Source organism: Melitaea cinxia, chromosome 13, assembly GCF_905220565.1.
Source record: "Melitaea cinxia chromosome 13, ilMelCinx1.1, whole genome shotgun sequence".
NCBI lineage: Eukaryota > Metazoa > Arthropoda > Insecta > Lepidoptera > Nymphalidae > Melitaea > Melitaea cinxia.
Window position 1 is genome coordinate 16,793,029 of NC_059406.1, and position 22,358 is coordinate 16,815,386.

The window sequence follows — 22,358 nt, forward strand, 5'->3', positions numbered from 1 at the left end:
TTTACGCCAAAAATAACGTGAACTCATGTGTTTTGCCATAGTCACCACGCTGGGCAGGCGGGTTGGTGACCGCAGTACTGGCTTTGTCGCACCGAAGACGCTGCTGCTCGTCTTCGGCCTGTGTACTTCAAAGCCAGCAGTTGGATGGTTGAAACTAGTGGTGCAGGGCCAGGTGGAAGGCAAGAGAGCACGCGGTCGAATGCCAACCCGCTGGACAGACGTCATCACAAGAGCTACTGAGTCCACCATGGTCCAGTGTACTAGCGACGCCTCCAACAGAGGGAAATAGAAGCACATCGCCAGGAGAGTTACCCTCGAAAATATTATCGACCCACCAAACACCCCACTATATACCTCGTCAGCGCAGCCACGACCACTCTGACAAGAGTGTGCGACTAAGAAGAAGTTGGATGGTTATCCCGCCATCGGTCGGCTTCTTAAGTTCCAAGGTGGTTGTGGAACCTTGTTATCCCTTAGTCGCCCTTACGACACCCACGGGAAGAGAGGGGGTGGCTAAATTCTTTAGTGCCGTAGCCACACAGCACACTCACTCTTGAAACTATATCGGTTATAAAATCTTAAATTAAATTCTAATTGAAAATTGACAAATGTTATCCATAATTTTAACGACATACAAACAGAGACAACATACCAGACCTACTCGTACATCTAGGGATACCTTAATAAATACTAGATCAGTGATAAATATTAAAGTATTTATAAATATCAAAAATATAGGAGCCAAAGAAAAGACTTGTTGCCAGTTAAAAGTTAATGCGGAACTGAGCGGTCGTAGTACCCACACTAGTCGATACTTACATATATATCAATTATCTACCTTTCCTTAATATTTTAGTAGGATTCCCCTTTTGTCATCCATAAATGGTAGACAACTGACCCACATCGATACTATAACTGATGAGTATAATGTGTTTTACGGTCTGTTACTGTGAGGTAATGCCACAGATATTGATCGCTTTAGCCTGTAATACCCCACTACTGGGCATAGGCCTCTTTCGCCATGTAGGAGAAGGATCAGAGCTTAATCCACCACGCTGCTCCAATGCGGGTTGGCGGATATATTCTCTACTATGAGTAACGATCGCTATTAGATGTACATGATAACAACTGGGACCGACGGCTTAACGTGCTCTCCGAGGCACGGTGGGGAGACCCACAAGGACTGCACAAATACCCAGACCATGGCAAACACCTGTATGGCCAATACAAATGTTTATCATGTGCGGGGATCGAATCTAAAAATTCTAAAAACTATATTTTTGGCTTCGGTATCGATTGTAGATCACACCCCAAGTATTCTTTTTAAAAAATATTCAATATACAGTTTTGACTTTCCTACCATTTCTTATCAAAATATTCCTTAATGTATACTAACATTATAAATTATATTCACTTTTCCTACATTCGAGTTCCTCGCCGAGATTTGTAGGTTTAAAAATAAACATAATGGATTAATCTCATTTGAGATGAGAAGAAGACATTCGACTAAACATCTCAAACGTTTCGTTTAAATTTATTAAAAACAATTTTATGCTTTAGATAAAAGGGATAATCGTTTTATAATTTATTTAGTTAATTAATTTTATAATAAATGTCTTAGAACTATTTCAAGATGATTAAGGAAAATTTAATAATACAGTGTAGGTAAGAATGAGAACGAGAAAAGTTGGACATTAGATAATAATATTGGTCTAACAAGTGCTTCAAGATTTTGAACATGTTAAATATGCTGGTTTTGTTTTTACACACAATTTTAAAGATTTATATTTTAATGGTTTTCGACATAAATAGGCTAATAAAAAATGGGCAACACACATGAGTTCATGCCATTTTTGGCGCGAACTTGTGGAGGCCTATGTCCAACAGTGGACTGCAATAGACTGAAATGATGATGATGAAATGATGAATAAAAAATATACACTGGAATAAATAACTCTAGAAATCCAATCTACGTTTGTATGGCAAAAAAAAACTTCAAGAAGCCTAAATTAATTATATTTTAAGGTTAATTCTCATTTCAACATTTTAGAAAATTATTTTTAAGCGTCTAAATACGAATGAGGTCGAGTAAAATTTATTTATTTTTTCCATAGTCACCACGCTGGGTAGGTGGGTTGGTGTCCGCAAAGTTGACTTTGTCGCACCGAAAACGCTGCTGCCCGTCTTCGGCCTGTGTATTTTAAGGCCAGCAGTCGGATGGTTATCCCGCCATCGGTCGGCTTTTTAAGTTCCAAGGTGGTTGTGGAACTGTGTCATCACTTAGTCGCCTCTTACGACACCAATGGGAAGAGAGGGGGTGGCTATATCATTTACTGCCGTAGCCACACAGATAGTTATATCGTTACTAAATAAAATGGTTGTGTTTACTAGCAAACAAAAAAGCTGACTTCAATTACATCGACAAGTAATACAACGTAAGTAGTCAAAACAAATTAACAAACGCACTAGTCGTCACTACGATCTTCGAAGTTCCCCTCGATTTCTCTAGGATTCCATCATCAGATTCTGGTTTTCTTAATTCTTGAAACCACTCTTGAGTTATCTTCTTTTTAACAAAAAAAGAATCAGCAAAATCAGTTCATAAACGACGAAGTTATATATGAACACATAAAAAATATATATACGATGGAATTGAGAAACCTCCTCCTTTTACGAAGTCGGTTAGCAAAAAATACACTTTTAGCACCAAATCAATTTTATCTACACGTAATCGGTTAACATCGTGCAGTAGATCACAGCGATAAGATCTCTTCCTTCTCGATAGAATTTCTTCGCCTTTATTTTGTTTAATATTTTATCTAATTCTATTTAGGCGGGATGTATTTATGAGTCCGCCGAGCTTGGCGCTGAGTTCTGGCGAATAATACATACCTAATGTGGTTTTTGTATTCATTCGTTCGCGTTAAGTTACCGAATGCCAGGTGTTTATAAATAAACTATAAATGTTGTTATATTTTGTTAGTTTTATTCATTTTTTTTCTTAATCTTTTGTTTAAAATATTCGTAGAACAATATATTTAAACAAGCTGTACCTTGCGCGCGTTGCTACGCTTTTTTAAACGGTTTTATTTAGCTCACCCCGTTTGTTTTATTTATTTTTTATTATTTATTCTTGGGTCAAATTTAGTAATTCAAATTTCACCCTCTTCCTGTCAACCGATTAATCTGAAATTTTGTGTACACTTTGGATTTTGGTGACAATACAATTATGTTTATTCATTATCATTATAAATTCAAGATGGCCGCCGCTACAAAATGGCGGATAATTTATGTTTTATTAATCCCATCAATATGGGTATCAAATGAAAGGGCTCAACAAGCAGAATACAATATACTATAAAAAATTGAAATCCAAGATGGCGGCCGCTACAAAATGGCGGATAACGTAGGTTTTATCAATCCCATCAATATGGGTATCAAATGAAAGGGCTCAACAAGCAGAATACAATATACTATAAAAAATTGAAATACAAGATGGCGGCCGCTACAAAATGGCGGATAACGTAGGTTTTATCGATCCCATCAATATGGGTATCAAATGAAAGTGCTCAACCAGTATAATCAATGTACTATATAAAATTAAAATCCAAGATGGCGGCCTCTACAAAATGGCGGATAACTTAGGTTTTATCAATCCCATCAACATGGGTATCAAATGAAAGGTCTCAACAAGTAGAATACAATTTACTATGCAAAATTGAAATCTAAGCTGGCCGCCGCTACCAAATGTCTGATAACAATTTTTTATCAATCCCACCAATATGGGTATCAAATAAAAGGGCTTGACAAGAAGAATACAGTGCACTATACAACCTCAATATTTAAGATGGGCCTTGCAATAATGAAGCACTAAATGAATTAAACAGAATGCGAAATAAAAACTAAAAACTAGAAAATAAAAATAGGTAAAAAAACTTTTTAAGTTAAACGGTTTTATGTTAAACATACATTGCAATGTTTTAAGATAAATGTACTAAAAACCAAAAAATAATAAAATAGATACAGTCGTGGGAATTATAAACATATGCATAGACTAGACTAAAATAAAACCGTGGGGCACGTCAATTGTCTACAAATTATCGACTTAATGTGCGATAGAAGAATCGTTTAATTCGTCGTTAAAATAAGCAGTTGGCCCGCAGACGGTGAGGAAATTACTTACTATTTTCTTGGTCATGGAAATTCCAATAGTTATACACTCCATGTAAAAAAAAGAGATGTTTCAACTAGTTTATCGTTGGACATTCACACTGCTGGCTGGCGAGGAATCGTTTCACTGCTCGTAGTTTGTCTTTAATCGACAAAACATATGATAAAAATACTACTCACTCACCACTATGAAACCCTAAAACTCGCTTATAATCGAGCTTGCTAGCTTGTTTCCACATTCTAGCCCTACTTATCACACGTCCATCGTTGTCGGTTGAACAACTGCCTAATTATAGTGTAACATTACAAAACAAACATTTTAATCAACGATTGTAGACAATTGACGTGCCCCACGGTTTTATTTTAGTCTAGTCTATGCATATGTTTATAATTCCCACGACTGTATCTATTTTATTATTTTTTGGTTTTTAGTACATTTATCTTAAAACATTGCAATGTATGTTTAACATAAAACCGTTTAACTTAAAAAGTTTTTTTACCTATTTTTATTTATCTTCCTACCAACTCAGATACCTTTGTGGGCTCACGCACAACACTTTGATGAACATCATGACATCGTGATCAAATGCATAGTATACGATTCTATAAGGGACATACAGACAAACATTCATTTTTATATAAATAGATTTTATCGAGTGCCTTTTGATTAAGCTATAATAACGCGTATTTACTTCGACTAGTTTTTCGTCTACTTACGTTGTATTAATTTTCGATGTAATTGAACTTGGCTTTTTCTTGTTTACGAGCAAACACAATTTTACGTAGTAAGGTAGAGGCTATAATTGGACAGGTTATGACATATTTTTTTATTGTTAAATTGAAAAGAAGATTACTCTTTCGTACTGGCTTACATACTATCGATACAAATTCACACGTGAATCATTAAAAAATAAATTAACATTTGCTGTAAAATTCCCATTAAAGTAAGTAAGGAGAAATCAGCGCAGCTTTATCAATGCAGCTTTATCCATTACTCTTACACTTATTACGTTAACTGAGGTAGGGCAAAGCTGGAAATTCCCTGCTACAAATATGGAGCAGCCAGACTGGGGTAGTACCTCGACCTTACAGAAGATCACAGCTAAATAATACTGCTTTCAAGTAGTGTTGTGTTCCTGTTGGTGAGTAAGGTTACCAGAGCTCCTGGGGTGGGGGGATGGGGGATAGGGTTGGCAACGCGCTAGCGATGATTTTGGTTTTGCAGAATTCTATAAGCCACGGTAATCGCTTACCATCAGGTGACCGTGGGTACGCTTGTTTACCGACCTAGTTATATAAAAATAAAAAAAAATAAATACAAATACAGGTAAGAAACACGACGTAGTAAAAATAACGCGTGCGATGAAATAGCGGTAAAAGATAAAACTAAGCTTCATAAAGTAATTTCATAAAATGTTTAACTTTTAAAGAGAAATTCTTATTTGTATGTAAAAAATGAAACGATCACTCAGAACTACTAGCACTAGCTGTGTAAAACAGCAATATTGCAACATATTGCTCGCAAACGAAAAAAAACCGACTTCAATTACATCGACAAGTAATACAGCGTAGATCGACGAAAAAATAGTCAAGCAACTACGCGTAATCAAAGATTACTCAAAAAGTAGTTATCAGATCTCAATAAAATTTATATGTGACCACATGTTAAACATCAGCTTTCGATTAAATTAAAAATTATCAAAATCGGTACACCCAGTAAAAAGTTATTACGGATTTTCGAGAGTTTCCCTCGATTTCTCTGGGATCCCATCATCAGATCCTGGTTTCCTTATCACGGTACCAAACTAGGGATATCCCCTTTCCAACAAAAAAAGCATTATTAAAATTGGTACATCCAGTAGAAAGTTATGCGGTATAATACAACGTAGATCGACAAAGAAAGCGTCAAGTAAAAACGCATTTTTAGATATTACTCGAAAAGTAGTTGTTAGATCTCAAATAAATTTAAATGGGACCAATTGGCACACACCACCTTTCGATTAAAACAAAATTTGTCGAAATCGGTCTACTCGGTCAAAAGTTCTGATGTAACATACATAAAAAAAAAATACTGTCGAATTGAGAACCTCCTCCTTTTTTGAAAGTCGGTTAAAAATAACAGAATAAAAAAACCACGTAACGTAAACGCTTAAGCAATAAGAAAACAATTACAAAACAATTTTCGCGCGTTTTTAACAATATAATAACAAACACAAAAGTAAAAGACCTTTTCGCATTTTCGCAATTTTATTACATACGTCGTAATCCCGCACCAAGGGCTCGTCCTGACGTATTATTTGACAAATATGGCGGACTGTTATCCCTTCAGACATAAATAAGAGTCTATTTGTACGTGTGTTTGTCGCGCAATGTGTTGCGGAGCGGATTATAAAAGTCAGCGTATTTATATTAAGAAATTTAAGACTTGATTTTTGTTTAAACAATTGTATCATGGTATTGTCTTTTAAAAAACCACATATGCATGTGTGAAATGGCATGACATAATATGTTTTGTCTATTTTTTACCGACTTCTAAAAAGGAGGTTCTCGATTCAATTGTATATCCCACTAGCTGACCCTACAAACGTTGTTTGGCCTTATATGTTATTAACCGTTTGACCGACGATCTACGTAATATTGCCGATGGAGGCTGGATGAGGATTGCGGAAAACCGGGATGTTTGGCGCGAACTTGGGGAGGCCTATGTCCAGCAGTGGACTGCAATTTAGGCTGAGCTGACTGACTGACTGACTGTTATTAACCCCTTATAATTTAGCTGTATGAAAAAATAGATGTTGGCCGATTCTCAGACCTACCCGATATGCACACAAGATTTCATAAAAATCAGTCCAGCCGTTTCGGAGGAGTATTGTAACTAATATTATGACACGAGAATTTTATACATAAGATTTTTCACTGAATTTTTGTTTAATCATAATAAATTATAGCCTATGTCACTCCTGAATAGTGTAGCTTTCTGTTAATGAAAGAATTTTCGTGATCGGATCAGTATTTGCGAAGATTGCCCCCTACATACAAACAAAGTTAGAAACTAACTCTTTATAATATCACTATAGATGTGTATTATTTCACAACTGATTATTAGTGGTACTGATTTTGATGATTATTTTTATTAGAAAAGTCATTCTTGTCATGTGGTACCATTTAAATTGGAGCAAGATGTGGCAGTAGGTTTTTATAATTATAACTAATAATGCGTATTAATGATTGTTGTGGCTGTGTCCAGTGGTCTCGATCTCTGCTCACGTTTGACAGTTTGTTTGTATTAGCCGTAACGTTTTCCATCGTGATCTGGGTGGGATTCATGTGGTATGTTTCCGGTATTTTTAATATGGACAGTTGTTGATTTATAGAAATGTCTTGCGTATTTTCGTATCACAGAGGACGAGATAAACAATTGGCTTCATTATCGAACATAGCGTCAATTAAAATCAATATTATTTGAAATTTAATACTTTAATGAACTGAAGATAAAAACAAACTTCTTTATTTGTTCGTATAGTATAACATTAAAAAAAATCACTTCCACTAGATGACCTACTTATTTAATAGGATTTTAATCAAATTTTTTTTTTTTCAATTTATTGACCAATACATAACAAATACATTATACTTTGTAATTTAAGTACCACGAAAACCTCGCGGGTTTATCTGGGTACAGAGAGTCAGTTAATTCAGTTTGTTTTTGTAAAAAATAATTTTTTAAAACGTAATGTAAAAAATTTAAGCAATTTTTCAATCAACGAAATTAAACTCAGGTGAAACCACGTGGCTAAACTTGTACGTAAACATAAAAGCGTGTCTTAGAATGAAACCTAAAGCATATTTCATAAATATTTTCTCTTTCACGTATTACTTAAAAACAAATTGACAGTTTAGTTTATATTCGTAACCTTTCAGGCATAAATTATATTTCTTTTTATTCCGGGAATTTACTTAGATTTTCAACAGACGCTGGCTGACATAGCAGTAATATCGTAAAGAAACATATTATACAAGAAAACATATTATATAGAAACATATTTATAATATTATTTAGGTTTTCAAATGCAAAAAATTGAGATAATTTTTATTGTATCAGTTGGCGGTATTGCATACAAACTCATACATACATACACACCACATGAAAGATAACAAAAGGACAAACCTATGAAGAAAAAAGTATGCGTGAATACACACGACAGAAGTGAACTTCTGAAACGTAACCTACGAGACTTTTTTACCGAGTGCACAAAATACTGTGTAATGTTTTCTATCTCATTCGACGCATTTTTGTTTCATCGAGTTTCAAATTACAACTCAAGAAGTTTCACTTCAAAAACATTTTAAAGGAATGAGATGTCATTAAAATTCTGAAACTTGAATAACAATAACCTAACCTCGAAAAACAATACAGATAAAGTATAAGACAGAACTTGATGGCCTAAATCTAGTCTTCATAAAGACGTAATTATACATGTTGTTCCAACTCTGAACTTTTCTAACGACGTCTCTGCCAATTGCATTAATGTATCTTCTAGTGCAAGCTTAACAAACTTAAATGAGGCACTTGAAAAAAAATCGCTCAAATTCCGAGTGTGGCCTTTGCAAAAATCTTAGAATTACCATCGAACCGTCACAAGCTTGTAACTCTCACAATAACTACTCAAAAATAACCTTTAAATATTTAAACAAGAGATTGTCGTATCACAATAATATTTTCTACGTTTTGTTATAAAATATTCAAAGACGCGGAATGAAATATGAAAACGATTTAACGTCGGCTCCGTCTTTACACTTGTTACCTTGAATTTTTTAATGTAATTATTTTTACGATTTATTGAATTACATACTTCTGCCTACGTTTTTCTAAGAAGCGTTTTCCCTATTTGCTTTTTACTCGCCTGTCATCTCATTTTTTTAAGACTTCATTGACTGAATCTTTGATAAATTTTGATATAAAATCTGCAAGATGTACATTGATTTTTTTTTCTCTTCTAATAAAAGTATACAAAGGAAATCGAAAAACCAAATCGTCACATCGACTTGAAATATTGAAATAGTAACTTTGGACACATGTCGTGATTCAAGTAGTTAAGTTCTATTAATATTAGAAAATGTGAAAGTAAACTTTGTTTTCGTGAATAACTAAACAAATGAGTGACAATAAACTATGAAATTTATAGAAAGATTATTTTTTTATTTATTTACAGTTCGATTCAGCCTGTAATATCCCAGAACTGGACATAGGCCTCTTTCCCCATGTAGGAGAAAGATCAGAGCTTAATCCACCACGCTGCTCCAATGCGGGTTGGCGGATATATTCCCTACTATGAGTAAAGATCGCTATCAGATGTACATAATAACAACCGGGACCGACAGCTTAACGTGTTCTCCGAGGCACGGTGGGGAGACCCACTAGGACTGCACAAACACCCAGACCACGGCAAACACCTGTATGGCCAATACAAATGTTTGTCATGTGCGGGGATCGAACCAGAATTTGTATAATAAGCAGTGCAACAAAAACAATGTTACACTTAGTAGTAAGCTTAACAGTGCACTGTGCTTCTTGAAATTCTATACAAATAAATAAAATTAGAGTGTCTGTTTGTAATATTAAAATAACCGCTTTTTACTTATTGCATATAGATGTGGTACATATACCAAGATAACATTTTTTTACAATTTTTGTCTGTCTGTCTGTCAGTTTGTTCTGCCTAATCTCTGAAACGGCTGGACCGATTTTGATGGGACTTTCGCTGGCAGATGGCTGATGCAGTAAGGTGTAACTTAGGCTACTTTTATTTTAGAAGTGTATTCATTTTATAACTCTGTGAACTGAACAATAACTTTTTTATTAGATTCCACGCGGACAAAGTCGCAGGCACAGCTAGTAAAGGATAAACTACCGTTTATCGTAGTACTTTTCTATCTTCACTTTTTTGATTTTTGTGACAATATCCTATAACGTGTTGAACTATTGTACATTACCGACACGCTCAGCCGCTTAGCTAGAAACAATATAATACTTATAGCTATTTAAAATGTACACTTTGAATTGTGTAAATTCTTATGAGAATAAATATCTTTGACCTGACCTGAAACTAACCTTAACTGAGGAAGGGCAGAGCAGGAAATATCCTGCTCAATATGGAAAATATCATAGGCTGTATAATATGGGACTATATGGGCGACTATGGTGAAATTTAATAGAAAGGTTCTCGTACATTGGAGGGAAATGTGCCAAAGGGAGGACACCAGAAAAATGGTCTGATGTTATCAAAAATACAGTGGGAGGCAGCTTGCATTGTGCAACACATGCTGCTTACGATCGTCTTCAATGGAGACATATATCATTTGTTGTCGCGATCCTCATCATTGTGGGAACGAGGAAGAACACTGAAGTCTGTGGAAGGATATTGGTTTTACAAGAGTCAACCAAAATAGTAAGAATGGTAAGTATGGAAAAAGTGAAATTGCATACAAAATGAACCAATAATTCCTTAAACGTCGCAAAATGTCATTGACAAAAATCAAGCAAAGTATTAACATGGAGACTACATTCGTTCTCTTAGGTTTAAAAAAAGACTATTTCGTACCTATATCATCTACATTTATACAAATTTTATAAAAATGTTCGTATGTGTGTAAACACGCTAATCTAAGAAACCGCTGGTTCGATAATTCGTTTTGTTTTGGTTAGCCCATTTGCCAAGACTATAGGCTATCTTTTTCTCAAATAAAACCATGTTAATTTGAGAACGAGAAAGACGGAAATTTTAAAAAATTAAATTTATTGAACCATATTCATAAATAAAACGTGTATAAATTAAGAAGTACTTTGGAGAACGTTAAAAAAAATTCGAAAATCATTCATCTTTTAGCGCCAGTAACAAATGATTCTCATGAAAAAATATCGAGTTTCATCGTTCGGTTGAGTGGCAAAAAATTCCTCTGAAAAATCCAGATACGAGTGAAATATTCACCCTTCAGGGTGTAATGTATAGAGTTTAGAAGAGCTCGTCCTGGACAGATACAGGACTGAAATATGGCGAGGGCGTGACGAAAGCAATTATACGATTTACCGTTGCTTCCTGAACGACTGCCATTTGGACTCTGAATTAAGGTAACGTGCTTTCAATTTTCGCTTTAAAGAAGTGAAAGAAATTGTCTGTGGATATCCCTGTCTTAGACAAAGGCCTATTGTTCTGTGTTCAGCTTGCTACATTATGTTTCGTTCAATATTTCCTTTGTAGGTTGATTGTAGATATTTCAAATTCTTTACTTATAAGTTACACAATACATTAAAAAGTATTGAAAAATTTAATGGTGAGGGTGTGATTGTCAAAATATCTGAATAAATAGCTATGAAACGGCTTTTCAATGATGTTTTTAACCGACTTCAAACAGGAAAAAGCTCTCAATTCGACTGTATTTGTCTTTGTGTATCACCTTCCATTACTGGGTTTACCGATATTGATATTTTTTTTATTCAAAAAATTTAATTTTTTTTGTCATGTAGTCATATTTAAATTTTTGCGAGATTCGAGACGTAGTTTTTAACCGCTTTCAAAAAATAGTAGTTTACTCAATTCGACAGTATATATACGTATATATTTATACGTATATATTATGTATGTTCGGGAATAATTTCGTCGTTTACAAACCGATATTAATCATTCATTTTTTGTTGGAAAGGAGATATCCCAAGTATGACACCACGATAAAGAAACCAGCATCTGATGATGGATTCCTAGAACATTCCGAGAAATCGAGGGGAACCCTCGAAAATCGTAGTGACGACTCAGTGCGTTTGTTAATTTTTTTCGTCTACTTACGTTGTATTACTTGTCGATGTAAATTCAAGTCACTATTTTGTTTAATAACAAACAAAATTATTATCACTGCTGTAGTTCTGTGGCTCATAAGATGATTTAGGTTTCAGTTTGTAATATCCCAAACATGGGCAAACATGGGCATTAACAGAAAAATTAATGAACAAAGTAAACGTATGTCAAAACGGAATAGAGAGAAGTGTAATTGGGGTAAAAAGATTGGATAAAATAACATTAGAAGAAATAAAAAATATTACTAAATTTAAGGAGGCAAAAAAGACATGCAAGACTTTAAAATGGAGATGGACGGGACATATGATAAGAGATACAAACGAGAAATGGACAAAAATGATAACGGAGTGGTATCCTAGGAATGGAAAAAGAAATAAAGGGCGACAAATGAAACGTTGGGAAGATGACCTGAAGAAGGTGGCTGGTCCAGTGTGGATGAGAATAGCGAGAGACAGATCAATGTGGAAAAAATTAGAGGAGGCCTATGTCGAAGGACAAGCTGTTTGAAACCGATTGTCAATAACAAACTAATATAAATTTTTTAATTTTTCTATAAATTGTGGAACAGTAATAAAGGCTTATTTTATTTTATTTTATTTTTATTTTATTTTGTAATATCCCACTGCTGGGAATAGGCCTCTTTCCCTATGTAGGAGAAGAATCAGTGCTTAATCCAACACGCTGCTCCAATGCGGGTTGGCCGATATATTCCTTACTATGAGTAACGATCACTATCAGGTGTACATGATAACAACCGGGACCGATGGCTTAACTTTGAGACCCACAAGGAATGCACAAACACCCAGATTACGGCAAACATCTGTATGGCCAATACACATGTTTGTTGTGTGCGAGGATCGTAATCGATGATTTGCCGTACTAATATATATAAGGAAAGACTAAACGGTCTTATTTTTAGAGAAATAATTAACCCGTTTCGACGTACCCATTAACGTAGATGAAACAAAGCAATAAAATTTAAGTAGTGTGTTAAATGCCCATCAAATTCAAATTGTAATTCATTCACTACACGTGAGTTACCTTTCAATAAATATACTTTTTAATTAGTTGTTTATTTAAAAAAAAAGTCCAAGTGTGAACTTAATGTAAGGTAATTTGCCGTGTAGTGTCTGGCGTTCAAATTTAGCACGACCCCCATTCTTCCCGTGGAGGTCAAAAGAGATGATCGAGGGAAAAATTCCAGGAGACGGGCAGCAGCGTCTCCTGAGTATCATACCACCAACTGCAGTCACCAACACGTAGCGTCAAGCGCCGTGACTTTGGCGAAATCCATTGCCTATGTCCAGCAGTGGGCTTTTAAAGGCTGATGGGTGGAATCGTTATAAAATAACTTTAGCAACTTCAGGGCAGCCTCAAATGAGACTCTTTATCATAATTCAGTATAAAATCATATTGACTTCCATATATAGACTTAATGATGGCTTACTTTAACTGATTTTATATACCAACGAGCTATATAGACTTAGGGTAACTTAGTCAATTACCTACGACCACAACTAGATTCTACCACAATGATAAACTATTGTATCAATTACAACTATTTTGACCTCACCTTGCTCTCAAGACCTAGAGAGCACGTTTGACCTTACTAAGGGAGGGAACACAGTGACTACACAGTCCAAGGGTTAAGGTACGTTAATTTGATAGGGGTTAAGAGTGTAACTGGAGACGGATTGCGGTTACAAGTGAACTCTGTATGTCCTCTCCGTCTGGTTAACGGTTAAGTTGAAGTCGAATAACTTAAATTAGAAACTAACAAAATGTCAATATTAAATGATTTTGTAAATGAAGTTAGACAAGTTTGCATTTTTTTAAGAACTAATTTTTTCTGTATTTATTTAATTATTACCAGAAGTAAAAATTTGTTTTTGTAATAAGCATTGGAACTAAAACAATGTCCAGAAATTAGTTAAGTAGTTGGGTAGTTGATAAAGGAACGTGAGTATGTATAAAATAATGTGACTATGTACAATTTTGTTAATTGTTCATTAAACCATTGAATTTTCGTCGTCACTTTGTAAATAAAACTCCTTTAGTTATATATAACAGGTTGTTCAGAACTTTCTACTAACATTGAACTACAATGATACCAAGGAACTGCTTAAGTGAAAGCATTCGAAATCTGTGTCTTTGTCCCCTGTGTTCAGCGGTTTAACCCAATCCCAAGATCTTAGTCGTAGGGCTGGCAGGGGCGGCACGCAGATACAACGCACACACACACACACACGCACGCACTCACACACACTCTCTCTCCCTCTAACTCACACTCTCACTCGTAGACTGACACACATCTCTTCAAGATACATACCATAAAACGAAAAAAAAAAGATAAGACAAAACACCAAATATTAACATATAACTAGCTTGTGCTATAATCACTGGAGGGATCACTGCCTGCCGAAGATACAAGACTTTCCTACTCTAGGCGGCAGGGATTTAAAATACATTGTACAGATATATTATTAGATAATTATAATAAGCATTTACAAACACCACCAAACCGAACACCCTTGCAGCATTATAAAAAATAAAATAAATATATACTTACAGAACCATTTATAAGAATTAAAACTAATATATTGTCATAACTTCCAGTTTGAGAAAGTGGGATAAGCGGTCAGTCCTGGCGGTCGTGTATTCATAATTACCCGCAATTTACAAAAATTGTTTACGATGACGATGCGATTACTCTTTGCTTATTCATTGTTGTAAAATTATTTATTAAGTTGTCTTCCCATGATAAATGGCATTGCAATAAATCTAATAGATATTACAAAGATGTAAAGATTCTAACTTTGTTTGTTTGTAGGGGGTAATCTTCGCAAATACTGATCCGATCATGAAAATTCTTTCGCTAACAGAAAGCTACACTATTCAGGAGTGACATAGGCTATATTTTATTGTGATTGAACAATTAATTCAGTGAAAAATGTTATTTATATTTTTAATATTTTTTCTGTCTGTCTGTCTGTCTGTCTGTTTGTTCCGGTTAATCTCTAAAACGGATGGACCGATTTTTACGCGACTTTCAATGGCAGATAGCTGATGTAATATAGAGTAACTTAGGCTACTTTTATTTTAGAAATATTTTTATTTTGTAACTCTACAAGGTGAACACAATTTTTTAAAATCCTACGCAGACGAAGTCGCAGGCACAGCTAGTCATAAATATATTATAACAATATTTACTCACAGTAGAGCCAATAAACGATTATCCGGATTCAATCAAACAGAAAACGTAATTGTCGTATTTCATACAGCAAGCACATTTTGCTTTCTCTTGAAACACGTCGAGCTGCTTGTGTAACACCGATGCCGTTTACAGGGTATGTCGTAATATTTCGATTAAATGCTATCCCGGGGGGCCATTTGTCCGGGATTGTGCGGGATCCAAGGCTTAAACGGTTCCACTATTGTGGACCGATGTCCGGTAACTTAACAGAACTCGCTATTACAAACTGTAACGATTTAATAACGATCTCTTTAGAACGAAATGTGCAACGCGTGTCGGGTTACTGTTTGTTATGGGGCTATTTTAAACGGTCGAACATTTTAGCTGTCGTTTTAAAATATTTAAGTATTAATATTTAATATAATGTTATGTGCCAGTTTTCCTAACTGCATGTAGTTAGTACTTATTCTCCAAAAAACAGATAACGGAAATTGCGTAGTTTTTCTACCGCTCCATTTTTTTTTCGTCTTCTCAGATATCTAAATATTTTAGTACCCAGGGTTTTAAAAGATATTTTGTATTTTATAAGTACAATATATAAAAAATACAACAAGCTTAAAATCTTTACTATAAATTTTCGGTAAGTTTTCGTGTCCAATTCTAAGTAATCTACAATACAATACAATACAATACAAATACTCTTTATTGTACACTATCAGAGAAAAATTTTACACCGTAAAAGAAAATATAGACATGTACAAAAGGCGGTCTTATCGCTAAAAGAGCGATCTCTTCCAGACAACCTCTAGCATGAAAAGGACATGACTAAAGAATTAGACGGCATGGAGGTGTACATACATAATATATACATATAATACGTAAATATACATACAAACACATACACATATATATACATATACATACATACATACATATATATATACATATACATATATACACATACACACATACATACACATATATATATCAAATATATATAAACATAATATATAAAGAATATGAAAATACGAATATACATACGACAGAAGAGAGGAAGGACCGCTAAAGTCATTGTCAGTAATATTTGTAGTAAATTAAATTTATAAACTTATAATGTGACTCATAAGTTTAAATAGTGTTTCTTTAAGTAACTTTTAAAAGTGTCTAGTGATTGTGCCCGCCTTATATTTACGGGTAAAGCATTCCACAACCGAACAGCCTGTACCGAAAAAGAGTTAGTATAAAAAGAAGAAGTATGAGAAGGAATTTTAAGAATAAGATTATTATCCGATCGAAGAGACCGATCGTGACAGTTTGATAGTAGCTCAAAGCGCTCTTTTAAATAGGAAGGCGTCTTTGGATTAAACAGTACGCAGTAGAGAAGTGAAAGAATGTGAGTATTCCGGCGAAGTCGAATTGAGAGCCACCCGAGCTTTTTGCGAAACTCAGAAATGTGGTCATATTTCCTAAGTCCAAATATGAAGCGAATAGAAAGGTTTTGAATACGCTCGAGTTTATTTAATTGATCTTCCCTGAGGTCGAGGTAACAGGTGTCGGCATAGTCGAGAATAGGAAGAAGGATGGATTGTGCCAACGCAATTTTGGTGGGAATTGGCAAAAGATTTCGTAACCTACGAATGGAACTAATAGCAGTAAACATTTTACGACTAATTTCCATAATCTGTGAATTCCAGGTCAAATTTTGGTCAAAAATAATACCTAGATTTTTTACTTCAGAACTATAAGGAATAACATTGTTGTTAAATATAACTGATGGCAAAAGAGAGTGATCCAAACGACGAATCAAATGGTGGCTGCCAATAATAATAGCTTGACTTTTCACAGGATTTACTTTTAGACCAAATGAGTTACTCCAATTAACAATTTCACTTAAGTCGGAGTTAATTGAGTTAATTGTATGGTGAATATCATCTAACCTAGAATGCGCATAAATCTGTAGGTCGTCTGCATACAAGTGGTAGAGAGAAGAGATACGGGAAGTTACATTATTAATAAAAGCTGAAAATAGCAGAGGCGATAGAACGCCTCCTTGAGGTACACCGGCATTGACGGTCAGCCAATCAGAATATGAGTCCTGAACTCGAACCCGCTGACGGCGACCGTATAAATAGCTATGAAACCAGCCAATTACCGATGAAGATAAGTTAAGGGAATTAAGAACCGCCAGCAGAATGTCAAAGTCTACCGTGATGAAGGCATTACTAAAGTCTAGTAACGTCAAAACCGTGAGTTTCTGGCCGTCCATAGCCTGTCTGATGTCATCAGTAATCTTGACCAAAGCAGTAGTCGTACTATGACCCGCTCTGAAGCCGGATTGAAAACGATTTAGAAGGTTGTTTGAACAAAAGAAAGACTCAAGTTGATGGTATAAAATTCGTTCTAAAACTTTAGAGAGGAACGGGACAATGGAAATAGGACGGTAATCACTGTATGAAGAGGGATTTCTTTTTTTTGGAAGTGGGATTATTTGGGCATCTTTCCATGGGGAAGGAAAAGTCATAGTCGCAACTGAGTTATTGAAAATGGATGTTAAGACAGGAGTGACATAATCAATAACAGGGATAATCATTTTCCGGCTAATGCTATCAGAACCAACAGCATCAGACTTTATGGCTAAAATATTCCTCTTAACATCTCCCTCGGTTAATTGGCTAAAAGAAAATGGGGAAAATGTGGAGTTTACATTGGCAGAAAGAAGAGAAATGGTATTGGACTTGATAGCATTATCAATAGCATCTGAAGAGGAGAAGTGATTATTTAGTGAATTTAGGTCAATATTATTTGAAAATGCATTTTGATTGTGTACTTTGCCGACTCCAAGTGTTTTTAAAAATTTCCAAATTCTAGAAGTATTGCAGTCTTCTGTTACAGATGTGAAAATATGCCGTCGATGAGCATCTCTACAGAGTTTGTTGCAGCGATTCCGGATTATTTTGTAACGGGAATTGTTTTCAACTGTTGGATTTGACCTATATTTTGCTTTTGCTAAGTTTTTTCTCACTTGTAATGATTTGATTTCTGGAGTAATCCAGGGTGCAGGGAGATGTTTAACGCGAATCCGTCGAATTGGAGCATGAATGTCGTACAGCTGAGTGAGTAAGGAGTTAAAGATATCGATTTGCTCATTAACCGACCTACCATCCGCAGCCCCCAACCAGTCAATTTTACCAGCATCTTCCCGTAAGTGTTCCAGATTCATTCCACCAAAATTGCGCTGCAGAAGTATTCTCGCCTTTGGCTTAGGAGGTTTGATTTTATATGAGAGGAAAAGAAGATCATGATAGGAGAAAGCAAGTGCAGGACATTGACCATGTTTCAGAACATGTTCAATAGATGAAACAATAATTAAATCTAGCAAGGAGGGAGCGCAATTTGGAAAGCAGTGAGTTGCAGTAAGAGGAAGAATATTTAAATTTGATCCATTAATAGCTGAAGTCAAACGCAATGTTCGAGCATCTTTTTTCAGCAAGCACGTATTGAAGTCACCCATTATCACAGTATGGCTGTATGTAGGAGAAAATTTGTCCAACAAATTTTCAAAGGATTGAAAGTAGTCAACGTTTTTTGAAGGACTATAGTACACGCCTAAAAGCAATTTTGTGCAAGAGAGGGTAACCAATCAGGTCAATCTAGGTCTCAAAAAGATAATAAAATTCAAATAACTTACTCTTTCATGTCAGCATGGCTCAAGCCATCAAAATTCATCAACAAAATTGAAATACAACGCTTTGTTAATCAGTAATACATCATCTGTGTCAGTTTCATTTTTCATTCTATTTATTTCTAAAGTCAATTACCGAAATATTCAAACGCATCAAAAACAATAATAACCGAAAAGCCGAGTCCGTTTTCGTCACGCGAATCCATATTCCTTTCATTTTCGCGACAACCACCCCAATAATATTACTCATATTTCTCGAAAAAATCACGGAATCATCACTCTTATGGCGATAGAAACACGTGTCATAATTGTACTCTTGAAATATGATCGATGCTTCAACTTACCGTCTGAACACTGCTAAAGAGGCTGAAACTAATGAGGGGACGGATCAAAGGAGTTGTAATTTTATTCCGAGTAATTTTAGAACAAATGGCCCGACTCATCGGACCCATCGCCGGATCTGTTGTGCGACCGATCCAGTTTCTCCTTTGATGTGTAATTCGGATGCGGCGGTGCTACGGTTAATTTGTAAATGTTTATTTACGTATACATTCTTTGAATCGATATGTTTATATCATACTTTTTCTATTTGATCCCTAATTAGTAACGTTATTATGAAAACAATTACGTTCCATAAATGAACCTGAAATTGTTTGTTTCGATAATATTATATATTAATATCATATTTACTTTAATATATACAATAATTAACGTCCATATATAAATTCGAAGTATGTTAATACTATTTACTTAGATAAACATATTTTACTAGTTCATTGGTTAATCGAAGCAGTTTCTGTGGATTTTGTTAAGTATGTACTTACTTAAATATTAGCTGATGGTCGATCTATGGGAAGGACGTAGGTAATGACCGAGGCGTGAGAATTACGTGTTTAAATGAAGACACATTTTTTGGGTCGGAATCACCCCATCGACTCTAATGTCATGGGTGTTCATTGACTGCTTAACGTCAGGTCAAAACTTTGTTATAGGATTCTAGAACATTATTAATTTAGTAACGTAATTACTGACAAAAGTCTCAGGTGTGTGGTTTTGTTAAATATAAGTAATTTAATAATAAATTCCTTAATATTCAAGGTTGAACCGCTAAAATAATATTAAAATATTAATATAATTTACATCTAAACGAAGTAATCTTTCAGAAAAATTTACTGTTCAATGAACTTAAAATTTATTTTCGAGTGTATTAAATATTTCGTAATGGTAAAATACTTAACGAGATTTATAATTAATATTTTAATTACATTAGAAGGAAGAAAAGTCTTACTGTAATCCAATAAATGTTTAACGTTTCTTCAGTTTTACATAAATCAGCATGAAATCGTTTGAATATTATTTAGCTAAGCTTAAGTTATTTGTTATTAAGATATAATCAAAAAACTTAACCCCAAAATAATCGTAGTGAACGAAATAAAATTAAAGTTAAGCTTAAACAAATAGTAACCGTGAAATTTGCTTTCATTTATTTAAACAATAACAATTTCGTTTATAAAATTGTTCTTTTTATAACTTTAACGAGCGTTAACTTTTGTGAATAACGAAACCCGACGCTCCCGCCGAAACAGTGCTATTTCTGTAAATACCCTATTAAGAGAGAGCATGTGATTAAACGTTAATGACTTAATTGATTAACGTTTAATTGAACAATTGTAATTAAATAAGCAATCGTGCTAATTATAATAACAATCAGTTCACAATTATGGAATTATATCGAATTATACTCATATTATGATCGAATTTTATTATTTCGTATAATAAAATCGGTCATAAATATTCAAGGGTACAAATTTTTGATCATCTTTGTTTTTTTTTTTTGATAATTAATTTAATATGTACGAATAATATTTAAATACTTATGCTACGATTAATAGAAAACTTTTATTCTTGTTATATTTCTGGAGAGTATGATGTAAAGATGTGTGGATTTAGTGACGCTATATTTCATGCAAGATAATACCAATGTTTGTATTAAAATGCAGTTTTAATGTATGTTACCTCGGAAATTTTTACTTGGAGGATCGATTTCGATGTTTTTTTTAATCGATAGGTGGCACGTGTCATGTTATTCCGTTTAAATTTGATTAAGATCTGATAAGTACTTTTAGAGCTATCACTAATACTGCGTATTTACTTGACTATGTTTTGGTTGGTCTACACTGTATTATACTCGTACCTCATAACTTTTTACTGGTTTAACAGATTTTAATATTATTATTTTTTTAATTCGAAACCTCGTGCTTGTCATATAGTCCTATTTGAATTTAATCGAGGTTGACTACTTTTTGAGTAATCTTAGATAACATGTTTTTACTTGAATATTTTTTCGTCTACCCTCGTTTGGACTCTCTATTACTTGACGATGTAATTGAATTCTTTTTTTTTCTTTTTGTTTGCGAGCAAACATGATTATTTTTTTAAAGGGTATTTGAAGAGTTTCTTGTCGATTCTTCTCTGCAGAATCTTCATTCCAAATCGGTGGTAGCTTCACTCTTAACCATTCTTAATAATTTAATTTGTAAAATGACGATTCGAAGGTGCCCTCGAAGTGTATTTGAATATAGTTATTTTGAAATTGATTTTGATTTTGAGCAATTAAGAAAAACATTTTGCAATTTAAATTTTGAGCAGGAATATACATCCGATCATTATCAATGTTAACTGTGAACGAACGAAAACCAATACGAAACTAAAAAAAATGTGTTTCAATAGCGTTTTAAAGCATTGTAACATCTTAAATCTAGTTCTTTGTGATGTATCTTGAGAGATCTATTGTTATTTACTTTTTCTTACTCAAACCACGTGCTAGGGTGAAATCGTGCAAATCAGAGACCGCGAAATATAAATCTTACATTGTGACATTTTGTGCAGACAGAGTCGCTTGCAAAGTGTTCTGATATTTCCAGCTGCGGTGGAATTTCCCTTGAATTTAAATGTTTCGAGGTCGTTTAAATACAAACTTTCTTTCGTCGTGTTTGGTCTTGACATTTAAACTTTTGTGATCCAGTGCAATTGTTCCTTAGAGAAGAAACGGGGTGGACATTTTCCCTGATCAGATATGCTTTGATTAGATGGATCAATAGTTGCAATATCTTCATAAGTAAGCAGAGTTTGAGTTTGATTGGGGTAAAACTCGATTTGGTTGTATGTTGTTTGTGTGTATGTTCGTGTAGTGACTAAGGTGGAGCTCCAGGGGGGATTGGGGGTAGGATTGATAAGCGCTTGCGATGTTTCTGATGTTGCAGGCGTCTATAATCTACGTTAGTCGCTTACCATCAGGTAAACCGAACACTTGTTTGCCGACCTAGTTTTATAAAAATAAATACTATATAAGAACTTAACAATATACATACATACATATTTTAGAAAGAGGTAAAATGGTTAGATGGAATGGAGCTACAAGCTTGCCCCGCGATTTTACTCACGCTAATTTGAAAAAAAAATG